A 22,114-nucleotide genomic window follows, 5' to 3' on the forward strand; every position below is an offset into this window, starting at 1 on the left:
ACACGATCAAATAAGATTGTACCACAAGGAACTCAATCTTCCCATTTCAGTGTTTGCTTGGTGGGAAGAAATTCTCTAAAAGAAGAAGAAGTTCTTTGCAGTTGAATGTAAAGTGATGCATTTATTTTCTTGGTGGCTCAGATTTATTCCTTTGCATATTGCCAGTTTAGGAAAAAAAAAAGAAGAAGAAAAAGCCAGTGTGATGCACATACAATCTTTCCCCAGAATGTGTACCAAACATGTATTCTCATTATGATTGGCCACAAATGCACGCCATGATTCAACCCGCAGGAGTGATTGTAATTAACTCCAAAGTGTTTTCACTCTCAGCAGGGCAGCGGGCGGCTACAGAGGCTCGGAGCTGTCTGTCCCTTTATGTGTCTGCTCCCCTGTGTTCACTGTACCCTGTATTATATCCCATACTCAGGGCTCTGTGCTGTGGGCCCCCCACATCAGTCTGGACTGAGTCCAGGCTCTGTTTGTGTTCAAACCCCCTTTCACTCTCTCACACTATAACACCCTGCTCGCTCATCCCCTCCCACCAGCGTTTTCAATCAATTAGTGCCGTTCATTAGTGGGAACATTGGGGAAAAAAGAGTTTGATTGAGAGAGTTTGACTCCCAGCCTAGAATTTGATCCAAAACCAGACTTCAACCACCACACCGAGGCCGACTTGTTTCCAGGCTACGATTTAGTCTCTTCTAAAGCCTGATGTGGGTATCCTTGATCCCAGGAATCCTTTTCAGCCGCTTGCCTTGACTGACCAAGCAAAGTATAAGACATAATAAAGACAGCGGATATTTCACTCAAGAGTTTTTGCTACTAAATATGCTATTCACTGCATTCACTGTAAAGGCTGCACCAGGGGTGATTCTAGAATCAGACCTTTAGGGGGGGCTCAGTCCCTAATGAGAATGTGACACGGATACAGTGCCTTGCAAAAGTGTTAAACCCCCCCCCCCATGCTAAATCAGTAATATCATTAGCCGATAATCTCTGAGCTAGCTACGGAACAACAACGTCAGCTAACGTTTTTAACTAAACCTGACACTTTATAAGTCACAGTAATAACGACCAGTTTGACACAATGTTCTAACATTCAGCAATTTTAGTTGATTACGTTTCAATTTGGGCTCTAATCTGCACCATGAAATGACCAACTTCTTCTCTGGGGACTACCAACGTTAAACTTCACAACCGTCTCCTGTTCTCCCTCTGACAGATTACATAGACACTGAGCCTAAGGTGAAAGTCTGGCACAACCACCTCCCATAGGCCCAAACTACATTTCTGTTAACCCTTTCCTTGACGGGGTTACAGGTGCATAGCATCGGCTACAGACACACAGGATATTAAACCTGCTTTAAGCTCTTTGAACCTGTAATTGTTTGTCCTCTGTCACTAACAGACAAGTTCGCAAACTCTAGCTTGAAGCACAAAAATTGATTAAAAAAATAGAGGGGGGCTGAGATGAAATTCAGGGGTGCTTGAGCCCCCCTAAAAAGGGTCTAAAATCGCCCATGGGCTGAACACTGTAAAGCTGAAAAGGAAATGTTTCATAGAAGAATGGGTTCAACTGAAAGTGTTCAGAGGAGTCTTGCGGAGGTGAGGTTCTGAAGAAAATCTCTTGTTGAATTATTCAACAAATATAGTTGATGGTGAAAAAAACCCCAAAACAAACTGACAGCCGGTATCTTAGATACTGTTCGTAATCTCAGTATGAATACCACATTTAGCTGGTTTAAATGGTTGAATGAGACTGGAGACAAATGAAAAAAAAAAGAATATGGAAATTCTCATTTGTGAATTCAAATGAGATGCATAAATCAGAGGAAGTACCTTTATCTTTTCTTTTTCTCTCCCACTGACTGTTGTGGTGTGAAATCATTTAGCGTCTATTCAGCCGCTTCTGATGTGATAAAAAGGAGGTTAAACAAAGTTAGTATTGCAGCTATAAACCCCCAGGCATCTGTGTGTGTGTGTGTGTGTGTGTGTGGATACCAGCGTATTAGAAATGTCTCCATTCCATAAAGTCTTAGAGGGATTCTCTGCAATGCCAGCCAACAGGATTGCCTTTCTTTCGGGTTAAGCTGCTGAAGAATCAGCGTGTCACAGTGCTACACAGCAGAGCCAGAAATATCTCCCTCCCGTACACGGTGTGATACACTTCTGTATGGTTCTGTCAGGGTAGAGACTAAATCCATTTAAGACATGGATTTGAATAAAACAGCTTTTTACCATGCTTTAAAGAATGAGTTCACATTGTTTCAAGTCTGTCATTAAACCAGTGCCTGAAATGGGCCAGGACTCAGCGGTACTATACTGGCACTTCACATGAATACCCTTACTTCTGATCCGTATCTCCATAGTTCCTCTTTTTATTTCTTTTCATAAATGAATGCTATTAGTCACCTCTGCGTCTGTCTGTGGATTTTTACAAATGTTATTATAGTGATGAGGCAATTTCATCTGACTTCGTCTGAGTTAAATAGCTAAATAAAATGTTCTTAAATTAGCCTTTTTTTTTTTCATTTCCTGGTGAAAAGGTTTTCACCCGACTGTGACAAAATGTTAGTATGCCATGCTTACACAAATGCTAAAATGCTAAATTATTCTGGCACAAATTATTAAAAATAGAGAAAATTTGGAGTCATTATGTTGTTGTTTCCACTGAAAAGGTTCAAATCGCTCACAGGATGTTGAAGAGTCCTTTAGTCCTCTGTCACTACCAACAACAAAAACATGTAGCTGAGAAATCTTAAGGCTGACCTGTTTCTTGTAGAATAGTGAAGGCAGCTAGAATTTCTTCTTCAAATCACAGGCAGCTCATCATTTGACAGGTGCAATAACTTTCCTTCTCTCTTCCTACTCAACACACGCAGACCGATTGACCAGTGCACACACTCTCACACACACAATTTCATGTGATCTTAAGTGTGTTTAAGGTCTTTATGCTAAATGTGCAGAGCTTCAGGAAGACTGTCACATGGTCAGTCTCTCAATTAAACCAAAACCAATTTAGTTTAGCGAATGTAGCCACATTAATGGATCAGGTCACCCAAATTACAGAAAAACATGTTTTTTTTCCCATACAACTAATAGCATCTAGTCATGTGGAGTTTTTATCTGTCCAGGTTTTGAAATACTGGTTGCTGAGATGTCTGCTGTCACTCCAATACAATGAAAGTAAATTGAATTTTGTCTTTGGCCCTCATAGAAATGACAAAATAAATTCAGCAGTAGCAGCAGCCGCAGCAGCACGTCATTACAGAATCACTGTACTTGTTGCCTTCTTGTAACCAATTTTGAACTACTGAACTTTCAACTGATGAAAGCTGTTCACAGGGAGATAACGGAGGGATCACAGTTACTGGAAATACACACTGCTATTGATTTCAATTGATTGATGGCTATTGATTTGATTTTTTAAATGTCATTTTAATGTTGCAAGCATCATTGACCAACAGGTATCTTAAACCCTGGGCAAATACAACTAAAACAAGAGCTGAGTGAAATAATACGTTTTTAATATTAGTAATTTGGATGTTCATCCAAATTACAAACATTAAAAACTTATTAATTTAACTTACCCTTTAAATATAGGGGTATCAAATGTTACGATGAATGAATGTATGCCAAAATAATCATTACAGGAATATTCAATACATCAGTGTGTGCTGTGATGCAAACACATTCTCCTGCAGAAAATTGGAGGCAGTTAAAAAAATGGATTAACACTGAACTTAAAGTCCTCCTCTAGCCAGACATGTGTTTGCTTATTGTTACTTGACTTGGACCTTGGAGCTTCACTGTGCAGTATGATGTATGTGAAGAGTTTGACCGTAGACTAGAGGACTGTTTTCACAAAGGGAAGATTCTCGGAGCTCACCTTAAATCTCACTTGAATAAGAAATGAGTTTTGTGAGATCACAAGTAGTTTGGAGCCAGTCATGGTCCTATTATGCAACTTACACAAATGTGACCTCCAATGCACATTCATCGAGAACTCCCTTTTAGTGAAGTAGGAGACACCTTGTGTCTAGCAGTTAAACTTTTGAAATGAGAATTATTTGCATATTTATAGGATTCTAGATTTTTCAGTGAGTAGATGTCATTTTGAGATTTTTTAACAAGGGCAATCAACCATATTAAACCCAAATTATTATTCCAAGCAGAGTAAAAAAAACATGTATTTAAAGTTCATAATCATAAGATTACAGTTGTGCTTGATATATAGCAATACCTGTGGTTACTGAGGGTATCATTATTATCATTATTATTATTAATAATCATTTTCTTCAGTCTGTGGCCCAACAGGAAAGTTAGGTCTCCAAGCTAATGTTAGTAAAAGTTTTGACATATGAAAACATTAAACATGCATTTTAGATGAATGAAATGAGAGTATATCTAGTTGTTCCTCGCCCCCTGTTTGTTCAGCGCCTTTAAAGCTTTAATGAGTAACTTTTTGATAATAATGAACTTCTGTTACATTCAAGCCATTGCCAAATGAGTTGCTACAAAGCTAATTAAGACTATCAGCTCCACACATCTCTCTCTGTATTTCTCAGCATGGCTATGTTTAGAACATGGTGTCGTCCGGCGACTTTCACACGCAGAAACTCGAGTGAAGCTAATTAACTTTTCTGAAGAGTCCATCATGTTTTTATAATACTCCGTGTCCTCCGTGGCAACAGGCAACTGTGGAGGAGGGGTGGGGGCGGTGCGCGATTACGGAAGGCTTGCGTCATGTGGATGCAAGAACAGTGGTGTTGTCATTACTTAGAATTCCTCATGAGGGCGACAGAAACTATGCACTATAGCTTTAAATTGTATGTATGGGACGCAGGGGTTTTTCTACCAGGAAATGATTGTAAACAAACATTGGGATTTTTGTCTTTAGAGAGATAACTAAAGGTGCTCTAAGCGATGTCACACGTTTTTTAGGCAACAACATTTTTGGTCACACTATAGGCTAGCTGTCCCCTGAACACATTGTAAAAAAACGCGGTCTGTGTAGACAGCCCAGGCTCCACAAACACCAACAAAAACAAACTGCGCCAACCTGCACCACCAAACATAACAAACAGTGTTCCAGCCAATAACCGACAAGAAGGAGTTAGTTGAGCCCATCACCGCAGCAGTGTTAGCACGTAGGCTACTTCCACAATGCGTTCATGATTCATTCATGTTTCAGGAAGCACGGAAGGGAGGGGGAGGGGACGGGATGAGGAGGAGGGAGGGGCGAGCTAGCCTCCGTTGTGTTTGACAATACTTCAAACATCAACAAGAAGTGACGTCACCCAACATCACTTAGAGCACCTTTAATGAGTGTACATTTTATTTAATGGCTAAAGTAGAATAAATGCCAAACATAAGTAGAATCAGAAATTGGATTTGATATGATAAAAATTGTGTAACTTCTAGAGTTGTGGTTTTAAGCAGCAAGAGCCGTCAAGTCCGTTATTTGAGCCGAGACACTAGATGAAGGCTTGTAAATACATGGCAGGGCAGACATCTAAAAGCCCCATTAAGGACCAGGACTAAGCCACTGGTTAGAGTATAAAATATCTGCCATCAGCAAGGAAAAAGATTGATTAGTCCTTGTACTAATCATAATGTTTTTTTTCAGTCTACTGCAGCACCTGTTTTTCTCACAATGGCGCACAGACAAAGAGGAGAGAAAAAAAACTAGAAAACATAATGTGATGCTACCTGTTCTTATTTCAAGGCCACAGTCCAAGTCCTGTATTGACTAACATGTACAGGAGAAAACATTCTTTTCTAAGCATGCAGCGCAAGATTTGCTACACAGCTGAATATTTCAGTTGAAGCGCAGTTGGTAAAATAAAAACGTGTCTTTGACAGGGGGGCAGCGAATGCTTGTCTCAGTTTCTCAGCCTGTTTTTGGTTTGACAGAGCTGATGCGGAGTGACTGCTCCGCTGCTGGCAGCCTGCTCTCCTGGAGCAGGTAGACCAGGAGATGAATGCAGGTAGAGTCAACACGCACATCTGGTCAGAGAGAGCTTGAAAGAGATGGAACAAATGGCTCCACGAGCACATATGCACACAAACCCATACGCACCACCTTCAAGTTAAAATGACCCAGCTGTACACCCAGTGTCCGACATGCAGACCTCCTGGCAGTGATGGGGGATTGACAGAGTGGATTTGAAGTGACGGGGCTGCTGCTGGCAGCCTGCTCTCCTGGAGCAGGTAAACCAGGCAGAGTGAACATACACAGCTGGTTTCACAGCGCTGCAGAGACACACACATACAAGTACAAAAAGCATGGAGGACCATAAAAAGACACCCTAATGCATATTGACATGGATAGACACAACTGTAGGGCGTTTTACAGGGAGGTAGGGAAGGACACAAGTTGTAATTGGAAAGATGGACAGCTGGACATCTGCACTTCACTGCCTGTAGCGTAAAGGTAAGAGGAACTGGCTTTATTTTAGGGACAAATTAAGGAGGACACAACCCTGCATTATACCAAGGGAACACCATGTACTGGAATTCAGCCAACCAAGGGTCTGGAGGGAGATTTTTCCTCCATTTACTGCAGCTATATGCACTATTTTTCAAGCAATTGGAAAGAATTGAATGTCTCTGCAATGAACTGTATCTGTACATCATTTGGGAAACACATGATAGATACCAAGAAAAACAATCATGCCATAGAGCCTACATCATTTTTGGTATCTATGTGTTCTCCAACTGTCATCACTTTAAAACCAGGACAGAACAAATGTTGACTGATTTTCACTCCTGCCACCTAAAAAGGGACAGAACATGTCTGGTTTTATTATTCTTAAGTTAGGCTACATAACATAGGTAGGATAGGAGTTTGGCAACAGCATTACTAATCTTGAATCCTATTTTTCTTATACTATGCTAGAGTAGAGTTCACAGAATGAATGGCAGTATTCCCCCAGTAACTGAACACTACGTTTAAGTAATTTTAAAACCCTGTAAGGCTCGAGGCTTTTAAGAAAACCTTCGGCGATGGAGCCCCAGGAGCGACCCCCCCCCTGTTCCGCCCCTGCTGGAATTTGTAGTCATTCTTGCTAAGGCAGACAGGTGAGCAGACAGGCTCGAAAGACCAGCTGACAACTCAGGCTCAGATTGACAAACAAGCAGACAGTAAGGTAGCGAGGCCGAGTCCACGGCCTTGACTATGGTAACAGCAGGACTATTAGTCCCTGGTTGTGGCCCAGCCTGTCAGTTGTGATGGGAGCAGGTAGAAGGTTGAGACTGTGGCACACCAGCTGTGGCTCACTGGTACCCTCTCCTCCTCCATCCCTCCACCATCTCTGCAACACAAACACATGCTAAACAGGCCACTGTCTCCACTGCCTCCCACATTCAGCTGCAAATGAGCCCGCTTCGGGCCCCAGCCCTGTTTGATGTCATGAATAATGAGGACGAATTTTCATTTGTGCAGGTTTCTGAAAACTATAACCCTATTGTTTTGGTCCCTCACATCAAGCAGTCAGGTCTGTGAGCTCTGGAGTCTATTCATGTCTAAGTTACATTCAAGCCCACACATTAACACACAGATTGTATAAAATAAATACACTGATATTATGGCTAAATCAGACAGGATTGGTACATTCAGTATCTCAGTGAAGAATCCATCCGAGGTACACATGTGGACCTCTTGGCAATGATGGACATCTGACAAAGTAAATGTGAAGTGGTGCCTTGCCCGCTGGCAGACACACCAAAAACACGATGCTCACAAAAGCACAAAAACAATAAACCAAATTCACATTCAGAAGAAGCATGTTCTTAACTTTAATGATGGACAAAATGGCCTGACTATGACCAAATTAAGACCTTTATCTCATGTCACTCCACTCTCAGTCCACCAATGTTTCTGTCTCATTCTATCGTTGACCATGTGATATGACGCCAAAAAATAAAGAAAAACAAAGAAATACCTCAACAAACATGAGCAAACAACAAGCATAAACCCACATTAAGATGATGGAAACCACAAACACCACACAAAACATCATTTCATACCCATGATAAGATTGATACCACTCTCCAGGCTAGCTGTTTCCCCTGCTTCTAGTCTTCACACTAAACTAAGCTAAGCTAAGTTAAGGTAAGCTAAGAGACGGTTAGCTAAATTAAAATAAGCTTAGCCAAAGCTGTTCTATAACTAAAGATTATTACAAGCTGCAATCAATGGTATGAAACGGTACACACTTCCTGTCTCCTAAATGGGCGTGGCCTCGTTTGAACGTATAGTGAACATCATGTGGATGGTGGAAAACTTCTTTGCATACATTAGATATTAGATATTTACACACCTGAAAAAAACATATTTAGCACAACGAAAATTAGTTTTGTTATGCCATTTGTGAACGTTAGTTGCTGATATAGAAATATATGAGTATAGTCTCTGTGTTGCCAGATCTCGTGAGAGTTTGTTGCTGAGTCAGAAACAGGTCTCGAAAGAAGTATGATTTCTCCTGATTTGTCGGAAAAATGCCATTTTAGTGTCAGAATGTTCGGGAGATATGTGGCTTGTGAAAAACGGGTCCAATATTTACTTTGGTGACTATGGGGCGAAAGAATCGGTCATAATCTGTGTTTACATTTAATCCTCCCATTGGAATTAATACACCCAGGCTGCCGTGGCAGTAGTGAAACCCACGGGACACAAATACAGGAAATTACTCTGAGTTGGGGCGTCTCGGTTCTAAAACGTCTCTGGCTAAGCTAACTCTCTTTTGGCGGACAGATATTAAGCACATTATTTACCTCTTATGAATGGAAACATAATTACACATAGCATTACATCCTTGTATTAAAAATAATTTAATTCAAAGTCTGCAGAGCTTCTCAGTCACTACGGCAATGTGTACATTTGTCAGGACGAGCTGTAACATTACATAGAAGTTCTTTAGTACACCGTATGGATGTGGAGCAGAGTGAGAGAAAGTATGAGGCAGTAAAAGTATAGCAGGTCTAGCTCTGATCGACTGACTGGCGGGTTAAAAGTTGGATTTAATTGAAGCCTGCAGGCTGCTACAAGCTACTATTGACAGGCTGCTTACGCCAGTCAAAAGGGAGTAACAGTTAACTGATCAACTTACCATCCTTGTTGACATTGTTAAGTTGTGACTCAACCAGTGCATTCAGATTTGAGTTATTCCGTGTCATGTGTTTGGTACGGGACTGTTAGGAAGATGTTACCAGTACTGAGAATGAATGAGCTGTACTACTAAAAAAAAAGCTCTTTTAGTTGTGTCTGTGGCTAAAGATGTGTTGAATGTGGTTCATTGATTTCCTCATTACCTTCAGCCTACTAAACAACCAGGCAACTGCTAATGCACTGGTCATTACCATCCAACTTGCTGGATTCTCTGTAGCCAAAGCTTTCTCTATAATCCCCAAGGAGATTTGCTGCTGCGTTGTTGCGTATGTAGCATGTAGCGTATGTGTGCTCCGTTTACATTAAAGAAAGTAAATCACTGTAGAAGTAATCAAAATGTCACTTTTATTCACAGCAAACACTCCAGCAGTCTCTCTTTTTTTTATTTCGCATTAGTTTAGCTGTTTGGTCTAAATTGAAAACCATGAAAAAGAAAATCCACATTTGTTATTTCAATCAGAAAAGTGTGAAATACTAACAACGTCACTTAACTGTGATGTAATCACAACATGGACTGAAGAGAGCTATTGCTTTTATAAAACATCAAGTATGACAACATGAAAGTAACATTACAATGTAAACATATTTTTATTAATTAAAAAACAATTTACAAAAAAATAGTCTCTCCTGGGCTGGATGCTGAGGTGGTTGCTATGGAACATAGCCTAGCAGCTACCATATTTCTTTTTGCATCACAGGCTAGTGTTATATTGAATACATATCTGGCTATTTATTTACATTAATTTGTATGTTGCCATTGATTGCGCAGCCACTGAAAAACTGTCCAACGTCAGTAGGATGACTTTGAAAACTGCTTGTAGGCTTGCATTTCTTGTTCGATGGAGGTGTATTGCTTGTCGTGGCAAGGTTATCGCTCCGCTAACTGCGCTCATCGAGTTTCAGTTGGCAATAGTTTTGGAGAGAGGTTTCGCACTCGTGGCCACTTTTGCCAATGATCTCTCTTGTTTCAAGACCTGCATCGGATAGTTTCTGAATCGTGGTGCTGCGGAGGCAGTGATTAGTGTCTTTCTGCATTCCTGCTTGCTTGCAAATTCTGGGTGCCATTGTTGCAAGATGATTGACGCCCATTGGCCATTAGTGTACCTGTAACACACAGCAATTTACACTTTTTCCATGTAGGTCATTAACAGCCAGGATAGCCAATTGATTACTATATAGATTTTTTTAAATGACTGTAGGCAGCGCTTTTTCATTAGTCATCGCACGTTCTAATGTATGATTTATGTGAGAGTAAGAATTGAATTTTACACACACACACACACACACACACACACACACACACACACACACACACACACACAACCAGCCTATATGTAAACTGAAATGATGTACGTGTTCATTTGCATATAGAGCGGGGAAGTCAAGATGCATTTGGAAACACATTTTACTACTACTACTGTGTGAACCCACGTTCCTACAGCTGTTTACTTGTGATCACTCAGGACCAATTTTTTATATTTGACTAAGATATGTTTCCAACTACAGTAAGACATTCATTAAATTCATTAAATTGTTTCAATGGTGCAACCTGATCACTTTATGCATAAACTTAGTGATGGTTTAACTTAACATTCTTCTAAATATACACACAGCAGGCGAGCAACGGCAACAAAACCCTCAGCTATGCTTTGTTTTTCATTTTATGAAGTTCTCAATTACAGCATATACCGTATAGGTCACTATTGCTATCTTATATTTACATGTTCTCCCTGAGACTCCATAGGTTTCCACCTTGATTTTCCTATTGAGCCATGCTAGAGATTAGGCTCATAGGAAGGCAGGTCAGTTGGTTGGTCCACCACTTTGGTCCAGACTGAAATATATTGACGTTTTGTTTTATTGCCATGGAATTTTAGACATTCATGAACCCCAGAGGATGAATTTGACTTTGATTATCCCTTGACCATTTCTCTGGCACCACCATGAGGTTGACGTTTTAGACTTTTAGTATAATGTCTTGACAACTACAGACTTCCATGTCCCCCTCAGAATAAATTGCAATCACTTCAGTGATGCTCTAACTTTCCATCTATCATTAAATCACAATGTCAATTTGTCCAACAGGCTAAACAACAAGATGGTGAACATGGTAAACATTATACATCAGAATGTAAGCCTTGTCATTGTGAGTATGTTAGCATGCAGCCATTAGCATTTAGCTCAAAGCACCACTTGACTCCACTCTGACTTTAGTTTATTCTCATTTTCTTTTCAGTGTCTGTTTTTACCGTGTTGTGTCTTTCACTCATGGTGTCATTGCCATGTCAATCTAGACTGTGTTTTTCTCAGCTACTCAACTGTGAGAGGTCCAGGTTTTCATTCAAGCGAATAGTCAAATTGAAGACACTTGTCAGAGTTATAAGTCAGAATTATTTATATGAAAAATCCAATGGTCCACGAGGCTGTCATGAATTGTATTATTGTATTTCTGCCCTATATTCAAATGCAATGAAAGTAAATGTGTTCAATTCATTATATTTAACAAATGTGAACTCCATCACCTAACTATTTGACTATAATAACCTTGTGTTGTGGGCAAGGGTGTGTGTGCCTAAAGGAACAAAATATATTTTCCCTTTTCTCTTTCACATCCTCAGGGGACAATCATTACCAAACATTACAAAGGCTAACTATTTAAACCCTTGCTCCTTTTGAAAGCCAATTCATACAGACTGAAGAAGAGACCTAAAACAAGAAAGAATAGGAGGAAAAAAGGAAACAAAGGCCAAGATAGACTCTGAGAGAACGTGGAAGAGAGAAAGAGGACGGGTAAGGCACAGAGAGAGATGGTAAGAGCGAGACACGCATAGAGAAAGAGATGGTGAAGAGGTGGCTCTTTTGGGGTGCAGTGGGCTGTGAGACAGGTCCATTCACTCTGATCTAAACACTGTGTCCCACTGTGCATCAGTGCTCTCACCCAGGCAGCCAACACTGTGGCCACAGACTCAAAGTTAACCAGTCAACTCCATTACAGTGCAGGGGGCGTGTACAGACCTGCCACACCAAAGGGATCACGCCGGCCGGCCAAGAATATTAATTGCTTTTAAATGAAGTGGAAGTCTCTTTATTGGGTGTCTGGTGTTGGTTTGTTATCTGCAGGGCTGAAAAGGCTTCAGTGCTCTTTGGTCTCGCCGCCTTTGAAAAAGAAACTGACTCTGGATGAGGTCATTGATCAGCGGGGGCTGTATACTCCCAGTGGGTTTTTGTGTGTCCTGCCCCTTTAACTACCGCTATTGTACTTTGCCCATTCAATCCTCAATGCACTGCAGTCAATAAACATATTTGTTAGTGATGCTTCCTCCCAAATGTAGATAAGTCCAAAGTATGTTTGTAGACCATGACATATTTGTTAAACATGCAACTTTTAATAAAAATGGAACTGATGCTCAGTATATCAGTTTAACGCGCTGCTTAGTAATATTTGTGCCTAGTTCACACTACATGACTGAAAACCGGATTTTCCACTCGCCAACAGTTTTTGGAGATCTCCGACAAAAGGCAAATCGGTGTTGACTCGGCGGCATCCCAGACGCATCCCAGACGCATCCCAGATATCTAGCAAGCCAAATATTTTGACCTGTCAGGGAGTCTGTCAGTAAGCTACAGCCAATGAGAGTGCAAGACACGGATTGAGGGAAAACCTTGGGGAGGGGTCGCATAAAACAACAGGCACTTTACTGTACGTGTTGCATTTGCAACACTGACCAACGTTGTTGTTGCAGCTAGATGAAAAAAGCTATAAATAGTAAAGACATGTGGAAACAAGAAAAGTTTCACAAATTGCTTGAACAAAAATCCTGTGGCTGTGTGTGTGGTGGTATTACACCATTTCTCATGTCACTTCTCGCATGTGTTTTCGTGACAAAAAGTCATTTGAAGTCAAAAAATACTCATCAGGGATTCCTCCTGGTGAAAGAGGAAGTTCAAGTGTGTGACCCCCTTGTCAACTTGGAGACTCCACATGCAAGTTGTGTTGTGTAACAGCACAGCGATCTAACCAGTCGTGTAGTGTGAACTAGGCGTTGCAGTAATGTGATTCTTTTATTTAGTTACAAATGTAAAGGATTAAAATTAGAAATTCAGTAGTTTACATTACTACTACTACTATCTCACTAATGTCTTGTTACTCCGACAGTTTGGGGGTCAGCTTGTTCAGTTGACAGGGTGGCCTGGCATGTGTTAGCTTGGCACACAGACAGGATGTTCGGGGTGGCTACAATGAGGAGACCATGGTGGGACTGCAAATGAAAAATGGCCCTGGACGTTTTGACTCAGACCAGCCCATAGGTTTAGAGTTTGAGGTTGTACGAGCCCTGTGACTTCACCATGAATTTCTGGAGAACTATGTGCAGTCACTTCATGGGGCTATAACGTTAAGCTAGCTGTCGACGATCTGTAAATAACTCCAAAACGTAGACTGACGGCTTGTGAAACCAAATCACCTTGGAGCTGGGCTGAGTAACAAAAGCAAAGTGATTATTAAGTAAGTTTGTAATATGTAATGACATTTAATAAAAAAAAAAAACGAACTTGCCTAACACTGCTGATGCTCAGCATGTGTATACAAATTTATTGTTATCTTAATTTTTTTTGGCATTTTATAGATCATGAAAAATTAACATTTTCCCATCACAACAGATACTGTAACAACACAAATATGAGCGCCATGTACGGCACGCTAGGCTTTATTATTTTGTCTTGTGGGTAATTTGTCACCGCCTGGCTGTGACTGAATGCATTTCCACCTGTGAGCCCTGTCAGGACTACAATGGCTGCTGTAGCCCGAATCATGTACAGTGTGTCTACCTCTCTGGTCCCCACTGAGCTCTGTGTCTGAGGCCTAGCAGGCAAGCTGGGGGAGAGGATAGAGGACATTATCTATAATTCCCTGCACCATCTCTCTCTCTTAAAAGGGGCCCGCGGTACCAAACAAAGCCCTGCTGCTAGACAGCTCTGGAGATGAAGACGAAGCTGAGGTTTCACATCCCCATGAATAAGGTTAGATATTAATCCAGCTAATAGAAGAAAAAAACATGCTACAGGTTGCTTTCTCAGCTTCCTTTGTGGGAGTATTTCTTTGTGTTGCTGACTGTCTGGCTTGTGAATAGGACCCCCCTCCATCTTACTATGTCCATTGAAAAAAAATGGCTTCTAAATACAAGCTATTAGAATATTTGTGTAGATGAGTAATAAGTTATTAGTTGCAATTACTGGTCATCTATTAGCCTGGTATAATAGACTGATTAGGCAGCGGGCCTTTTAACTTCTGAAGAAGTAATTTGGAAGACAGCCTACCTTTGAGGCAAAGAAAGGTTTCCCTTATTCAAGCCATATCTGGCTATTGTACTAACAGACATGTTATAATGGGATTACTAGCGACTACATTGGACTCATAAAATTAATGGCGAACGCATCATCTTGTATAATTCACAGGTACTGGAGACGAGAAGAGATCCTGGCTAGTGAAAGGACACTTCAAACAGGATGAATAGGGAGAGGTATATGCATTAAACAACCTATATTTAATGTAATTTACAGCATATGGCAAATGGTGGCAGGAAATTTCACTCCCTCAATATTTATTCAAGGTGACTTCAGCACATTTTTACTTTTGTTTTTTTTTGGGGATGCTTTTTGGAGTCATGCTTGCCTCAAAATGTTACATTTTGGCCGGTCTGTGTTTGACCTCGGATAAATTGGAAGCATAGCCTCCTCTGTACAGGTAATACTGGTCCTTTGTCAAAGATGATGACAAAACCTCCATTCATATTCTGTCTGAGTTTTCCAAGGACACTCCGTTGTTGTAAAACATTTCCCCTGCCTGAAATCGTTCATACTAAAGAACAATGGTAGCTCTTGTGGGCATGGTGCTTGGACTACTTTTGTCTCCATCCGTCTTTCTCTTGCCTTCCCCATTATCTTCAATCCAAGGAGATGCTGGTAAATCAATGCCACTGTATTAAATGTTTGCACACAATTATGTGCATGAAAAAAACACTATCAAAAATGAGAGAAGTTGCAAGGGAAAATCCTGCTCTGAAATAAGGTGCCGTAGACTTGAACTATTCCAAAAGGGTATCAGAGCTACATAAAAGAAGTTTCTCCCTGAACATACAGTAGCATGATCAGTCTAATAAAAATAATAATAATAATAATAATTATAATGCAATTTATTTTAGGGCGTCTTTCGGGACATCCATCTGTATAGGTAAAAACATTGAAACAAGACACCACTACAGACAATCACAAAACAAGAGACGTAGGGTGAGCACATGTAAAAACATTAACATTGTGAGGCTAAAGGGAATCGGACAGAGAGGGTGGGTGTAAGAACGAGTAGGCCAGTTTGAACAGGTGAGTTTTGAGGTGGGATTTTAATGTTGTTATGGTGTCAGCCTTTTAAATGTGTGGGAGCAGGGAGTTCCAGAGCCTGGGAACAGTGCAGCTGAAAGCCCTAGCACCCCTGTGCTGAGGCGTGAGATGGGGATGGTCAGAAGACCAGCTAAGGATGATCGAAGGGAGCCGGAGTACCCCTGGAGGAGGTCAGAGAGATAAGTTCTTGTAGTCGCTCAGGTTTTAGACAGGGAGCCAGTGCCGTTGGATGATTTGGTGCGGGTAATGATCCGGGCAGCCGAGTCCTGAATGATTTGGAGCCTGTTGAGTAGTTTGGAGGAAAGGTCGGAGAGAAAAGCGGTACAGTAGTCAATCTGGGATGTGATGAATGCATGGACCAAAACTCCAGTGCAGGATAGAGTCAGAAATGGGCAGAGCCTGGAAATGTTGCGGAGGTGGAATAAAGTAGTCCAGGTGATGTTTTTTTATGTGAGTAGCAGAGAAAAGGGTGTTATCCATCGAAGTGATGTCTGGGGATGTGGTGTTTGTTTTAGGGCGTTTTCACACCTACCTCATTTGGTCCGGACTTTCGGACTTTTCAGTTTGATCCGAACCAAAATTAGAGGTGTGAAACCTCCCTCGGACCACGGTCCGGATCAAAAGACCAAATTTTGGTCCGATAAAAAGAGGTGGTCTCGGTCCGGACCAAACTGAACCATGGTCCGGTTCATTTATAGTGTGAAAGCATTTTTTGGATGGTTCGGACTTTCGGACCAAATAAAAGAAGCTCTGGCAGGCTCTCCTCGTGTTACAAGACCGGGGGACCTCCTTTAAGGAATAGCTCGTGCTTAGGGTACATGACAGAGTGACGGTGAATGCGCTCAGAGCAGACAGCTGTCGGCTCTCAGAGCAGAGAATACATCAGCAGTTTATTTGTTAAGTGGTAGTAAATGTACATTGTAGGCTTCCGTTTGTCTCTGAATAAATGATGCAGAAAGAAAGTTCCCGTGTCTTCTCAACATCACAACAAAACAAAAAGAGCCGCAGCAGTAGGGGAGAGCAGCAGTCAGCTGAAACCAAAACTTACCGGATCAAATGTATACAATGTAACAAAAACATGAACCTTGGTCCGGACCTTGGTTCAGACTTTTAGATGTGAAAACGACCTTAGACTTTGGAGAGGGTGTTTTTTTTTTTGGAGCCAATGTTCACAAAGTTCCTGCTCATTCAGCTCCTGATATCCTGGAGGCAGGTGAAGGAAGGTGGGAGAAAGGGCAGTGGTGGGTTTAGAGGGAGATGTAGACCTGTGTATCATCAGTGTAGAAGTGAAAGTGGACACAATGGTGGCAGAGGGTTGTGCCCAGGCGTTATAAATAACGGCGTTACTAACGGCGTTACTTTTTTTCAGTAACGAGTAATCTAATTGATTACTCTTCCCATCTTAATAACGGCGTTACCGTTACTGCCAAAAAATGTGGCGCGTTACTATATTTGAAGCTGTTTTTTTTCATCAGACCAACGAGATCTCTGAGTCTGAGCCGAGAGGCAAATACTTTTTTTTACTGTTCTTCCTTGGTTAGTGGGCAGTGCACGACAAGCACATAAATGCTGACGATTGGCTGAGGTTGAGTAAAATGTCATGTTAGCCAATCAGAGGTAGAGTTGGGCGGATGTTTGAAAGCACGCATAGTCAGACACACAATGAACAACACAAGCGAGTCAGTCAACGAGAGAGAGACAGGTATGGTGTTATGAAATCAAGGAGATGATTAACTTTTCCTGCTACTGATGTTCCACCGTGGTCAGAAAGAACAGGGGAGACACTTTGTTTCTCTTACTATGACTCTAGAGTCGGTACTCACTCCAAAGCTAATCGCCGTCACTCTCTCACTTCTCCCTCGCTCTATCACCTACTCCCCACACACACACACACACGTATAAAGATCAGGCCACTTACGTTATTTGCACTACAAAGAGTGTATATATTTGTTATTTATTTTTGGTATAGTGCTTAACAAGCATAATTTAATTTAGCCCAGTTGTGGCCTGTTGTGGTGTTGTACTATTTGTATCGATCAACTATATAAACATAATATCTACATACATGGCATTTGATTGGAGGTTAGTCTCACTTTGTCCCACAGCAACATTAAAATAGTTTAGATTTGTGTACACTGTTTCTTGTTATGAGTGAAACTAAGGTTGAACCCAAGTGCAGACAATAACACAGAGCCAAATGGAAGTTTAACAGGTTTATTGCAAATGTCCAAGATCAAAAGCAACCGGAAAAGCAAAGTCCAAATCCAATGATTTCAGATCCAGGGTACAGAGCGGGAGTGATACCGTAATATCCAAGGTCTGTGTCCAATAATCCTGAGATCCAATGTGGAGAGCAGGAATGGGGATGGCCGGAATGGAGGATGGCAGGAATGGTGGATAGCAGGAGTGAAGCGGCAGCAGGAGTCAGGTTCCAAGAGCTGTGGCAAAAACAGAACAAATCAGAGCGAGCAAAACACACAAGAGCTTAATACAAACTGGTGAAGTCAGCAGCTAAACTAACGTGGTCATCTTGACTATGATCTGACGATGAGTGGAAAGTTGACTGGGGTATTTAAAGCTGAGGTGATTGTGGTAAATGAGCTGCAGCTGGAACCCTGACTCCCGCACACCAGACTTCACTCCTGCAATTAATGATTTTTTAATAAGAGCAGAGACAGAGAGCTATCTAGCAGCAGCAGCAGGCCTAACAGTTTCTGTTAATAATGTATTGTATTAAGTGTCCATTTCATTATAATATTCAGATTTGTCATAAATAATTGAACATGCACATGTATTTTAAGTTCCATTAAAGAGTGGTAGGTGGAGGTGGGGTCACATTTGAGCATTTACAAATTTACTTGAAAGTAATGTAATAGTTACTTTCTGAAGTAACTAGTTACTTTCATAATTTGTAACTGAATAACTAATTTAGTTACTAAAAGTAACTAGTAACTGTAACTAATTACTTTTTAAAAGTAACTTGCCCAACACTGGTCCTCAGTTGGACATATTGTTGTCTGTCGGTAAGATATGACAAGAACCATGACATTGCGACACCAGTGATCCAGCTGTCAGGTGGGAGATGATGTTGAATGCAGCAATGAGGTCAACAAAGATAAGGATGTTTCAGCAATCCAGAGTCAGCTGCAGGGAGGGTCATAACTAGAGGTTGAAACTAGATTGTAAGGGTTCATGGATGTTGTTTGAATTTTAGAGATCAAGAGAAGGTTGGATAGGGGCCTGCAGTGGTTCAGGTCAGCTGGGTCTCTTTTATTAAAGGCTGTGATGCACAACACAGATGAACAGAGGAGGTTCTGCATGCATTTCCACCCTTAAGTTACTGGCTCAAGTTGTGCTTTATGCCTCCTCATTCACCAGCGTCCGCAGATAGAGCACAGGGTTGATTCTGGGCCAAAAACCCAGAACAATATCATCTTTCCATTGGTGGCAGACAAGACAAGTGTATTGCTTTCTTTCCTACCCACTTGTCTCCTCTCTTTATACCTCTGCTTCTTCCTTGCCTGTTGTTTATTCTAATGTGGTCCCGATGGAGCAGCTGGTGGTGACATGGGGTTGATTATGCTGTTCCCACAGTGACATATTCAAAGGAGGCAGAGGAAGGCACCATTGTTGCCTCTGATCTGTGAATGACAGCCCTGCCTGTTGCACCAGCTCCACACTGGCGAGCTCATGGTGAGAGGGGAGCAGGGCGTGTGTGCAGGGACATGTACAGTACATGCCAGACCAATATGGGCTTTTGAAGGGATATATCAATACCAGGACATTTGGTATCAGTCTGCTGATTACCAGTGCTTTTTTGCCAGTTTCAGTTATTAACACTTCAGTAATTACCTGCTGCATTTGACTATTACAGTGAGGAAAATAAGTATTTGAACACCCTGCTATTTTGCAAGTTCTCCCACTTAGAAATCATGGAGGGGTCTGAAATTGTCATCGTAGGTGCATGTCCACTGTGAGAGACATAATCTAAAAAAAAAATCCAGAAATCACAATATATGATTTTTTAACTATTTATTTGTATGATACAGCTGCAAATAAGTATTTGAACACCTGTCTATCAGCTAGAATTCTGACCCTCAAAGACCTGTTAGTCTGCCTTTAAAATGTCCACCTCCACTCCATTTATTATCCTAAATTAGATGCCCCTGTTTGAGGTCGTTAGCTGCATAAAGACACCTGTCCACCCCATACAATCAGTAAGAATCCAACTACTAACATGGCCAAGACCAAAGAGCTGTCCAAAGACACTAGAGACAAAATTGTACACCTCCACAAGGCTGGAAAGGGCTACAGGGAAATTGCCAAGCAGCTTGGTGAAAAAAGGTCCACTGTTGGAGCAATCATTAGAAAATGGAAGAAGCTAAACATGACTGTCAATCTCCCTCGGACTGGGGCTCCATGCAAGATCTCACCTCGTGGGGTCCCAATGATCCTAAGAAAGGTGAGAAATCAGCCCAGAACTACACGGGAGGAGCTGGTCAATGACCTGAAAAGAGCTGGGACCACCGTTTCCAAGGTTACTGTTGGTAATACACTAAGACGTCATGGTTTGAAATCATGCATGGCACGGAAGGTTCCCCTGCTTAAACCAGCACATGTCAAGGCCCGTCTTAAGTTTGCCAATGACCATTTGGATGATCCAGAGGAGTCATGGGAGAAAGTCATGTGGTCAGATGAGACCAAAATAGAACTTTTTGGTCATAATTCCACTAACCGTGTTTGGAGGAAGAAGAATGATGAGTACCATCCCAAGAACACCATCCCTACTGTGAAGCATGGGGGTGGTAGCATCATGCTTTGGGGGTGTTTTTCTGCACATGGGACAGGGCGACTGCACTGTATTAAGGAGAGGATGACCGGGGCCATGTATTGTGAGATTTTGGGGAACAACCTCCTTCCCTCAGAGCATTGAAGATGGGTCGAGGCTGGGTCTTCCAACATGACAATGACCCGAAGCACACAGCCAGGATAACCAAGGAGTGGCTCTGTAAGAAGCATATCAAGGTTCTGGCGTGGCCTAGCCAGTCTCCAGACCTAAACCCAATAGAGAATCTTTGGAGGGAGCTCAAACTCCGTGTTTCTCAGCGACAGCCCAGAAACCTGACTGATCTAGAGAAGATCTGTGTGGAGGAGTGGGCCAAAATCCCTCCTGCAGTGTGTGCAAACCTGGTGAAAAACTACAGGAAACGTTTGACCTCTGTAATTGCGAACAAAGGCTACTGTACCAAATATTAACATTGATTTTCTCAGGTGTTCAAATACTTATTTGCAGTTGTATCATACAAATAAATAGTTAAAAAATCATACATTGTGATTTCTGGATTTTTTTTTTTAGATTATGTCTCTCACAGTGGACATGCACCTACGATGACAATTTCAGACCCCTCCATGATTTCTAAGTGGGAGAACTTGCAAAATAGCAGGGTGTTCAAATACTTATTTTCCTCACTGTATTAGTATGGAGACATTTCTGAAACAGCATCAAGGTATACTACAACTCTTCACTTCTTTTCTATTAAGCCCATCAATTATTCATGCGACTTAATAACCACCAAAAATATGAGGGATGCAAAACAAGCATATCTTACCAAATAAAATATTGAATAATAGATTAAGAAAAATATTCACAAGATCATCCCCCATCAAAGGATACATCAACTCATTAATCAGCGCCAACGGAAGTACATTTCCAGGATAAAGCCTGACATCTGGCACGTGGCTCATGCGCAGGATGTCCCCTCTCTGTGTGTTGCCATTCTAGAATGTATCTGTGGTGTATCAGACCGTACTCCACAGCACTGTGGCGATCTGGAGGTCTGGCAATGCGAGAACTAAGATGTCCTTAAAGTGCTCAGAAATTTGAGCATCTACAAGGCCATAGTCTGGCTCAACAGATATACATTGCTGGGATAAAGCCTGACGCAGGATGTCCCTACCCTCTCGCTATCGCCGCTATCACAGCTTGGCGCCGCTCAGGATGGTTATGATTGGTTTAAAGAAATACAAACAAGCCAGAGCATTTTTTCCCAATATCCCAGAATAGAGTGTCGGTGTAGCCAGACCTTACTCTAGCGCTGGAGTATGGTCTGGCCATAGATATAAAACAGTTAAACCTTTTTATTAATAATAATTTTAAAAAAAAATAGTTTATGTGTCTGGGTTAAGGGACTAAGAATTCCATGACAACTGGCAAACTCAATCTGTTGATGAATATCATGTGGTATGATTGAAAGCTCAGAAGAGTTTCTAAATGGACCTTGAAGTGCAATTGTTTTGTCAAGAGGTTCAAATTCCATCCTCATTGTATCTCATTTTCCAGACCCAAACTTACTTTGAAGTACATTTATAGTTGACCCAACCCATAACCCATGTATTACGTCCAATCCGACAATTCTGCACCTCACCATTTACTTCCAGTGCCACTACTATAAAGTAGTTTGTGACTTTCTTGCAGGACACGGGAGTTTGCAGCCTGTCACAAACCTTCAGCTAATGTGTGCCTCTTTACTAATCCTAAAGAGAATATTT

The 22,114-nt window shown here is 41.4% G+C and overlaps 1 long non-coding RNA gene across 1 annotated transcript; it reads left to right on the top strand.

The window, feature by feature from the left end:
• Positions 1 to 5,077: 5,077 nt before the first annotated feature.
• On the top strand, positions 5,078 to 21,537 carry LOC116066618. The gene is made up of 3 exons (XR_004109003.2): positions 5,078 to 5,088; positions 18,782 to 18,792; positions 21,468 to 21,537. It is a non-coding gene; the product is annotated as an uncharacterized LOC116066618 (long non-coding RNA).
• The last annotated feature ends 577 nt before the right edge of the window (positions 21,538 to 22,114 follow it).

This window comes from Sander lucioperca, chromosome 10 (genome assembly GCF_008315115.2).
Source record: "Sander lucioperca isolate FBNREF2018 chromosome 10, SLUC_FBN_1.2, whole genome shotgun sequence".
In the NCBI taxonomy this organism is placed as follows: Eukaryota; Metazoa; Chordata; class Actinopteri; order Perciformes; family Percidae; genus Sander; species Sander lucioperca.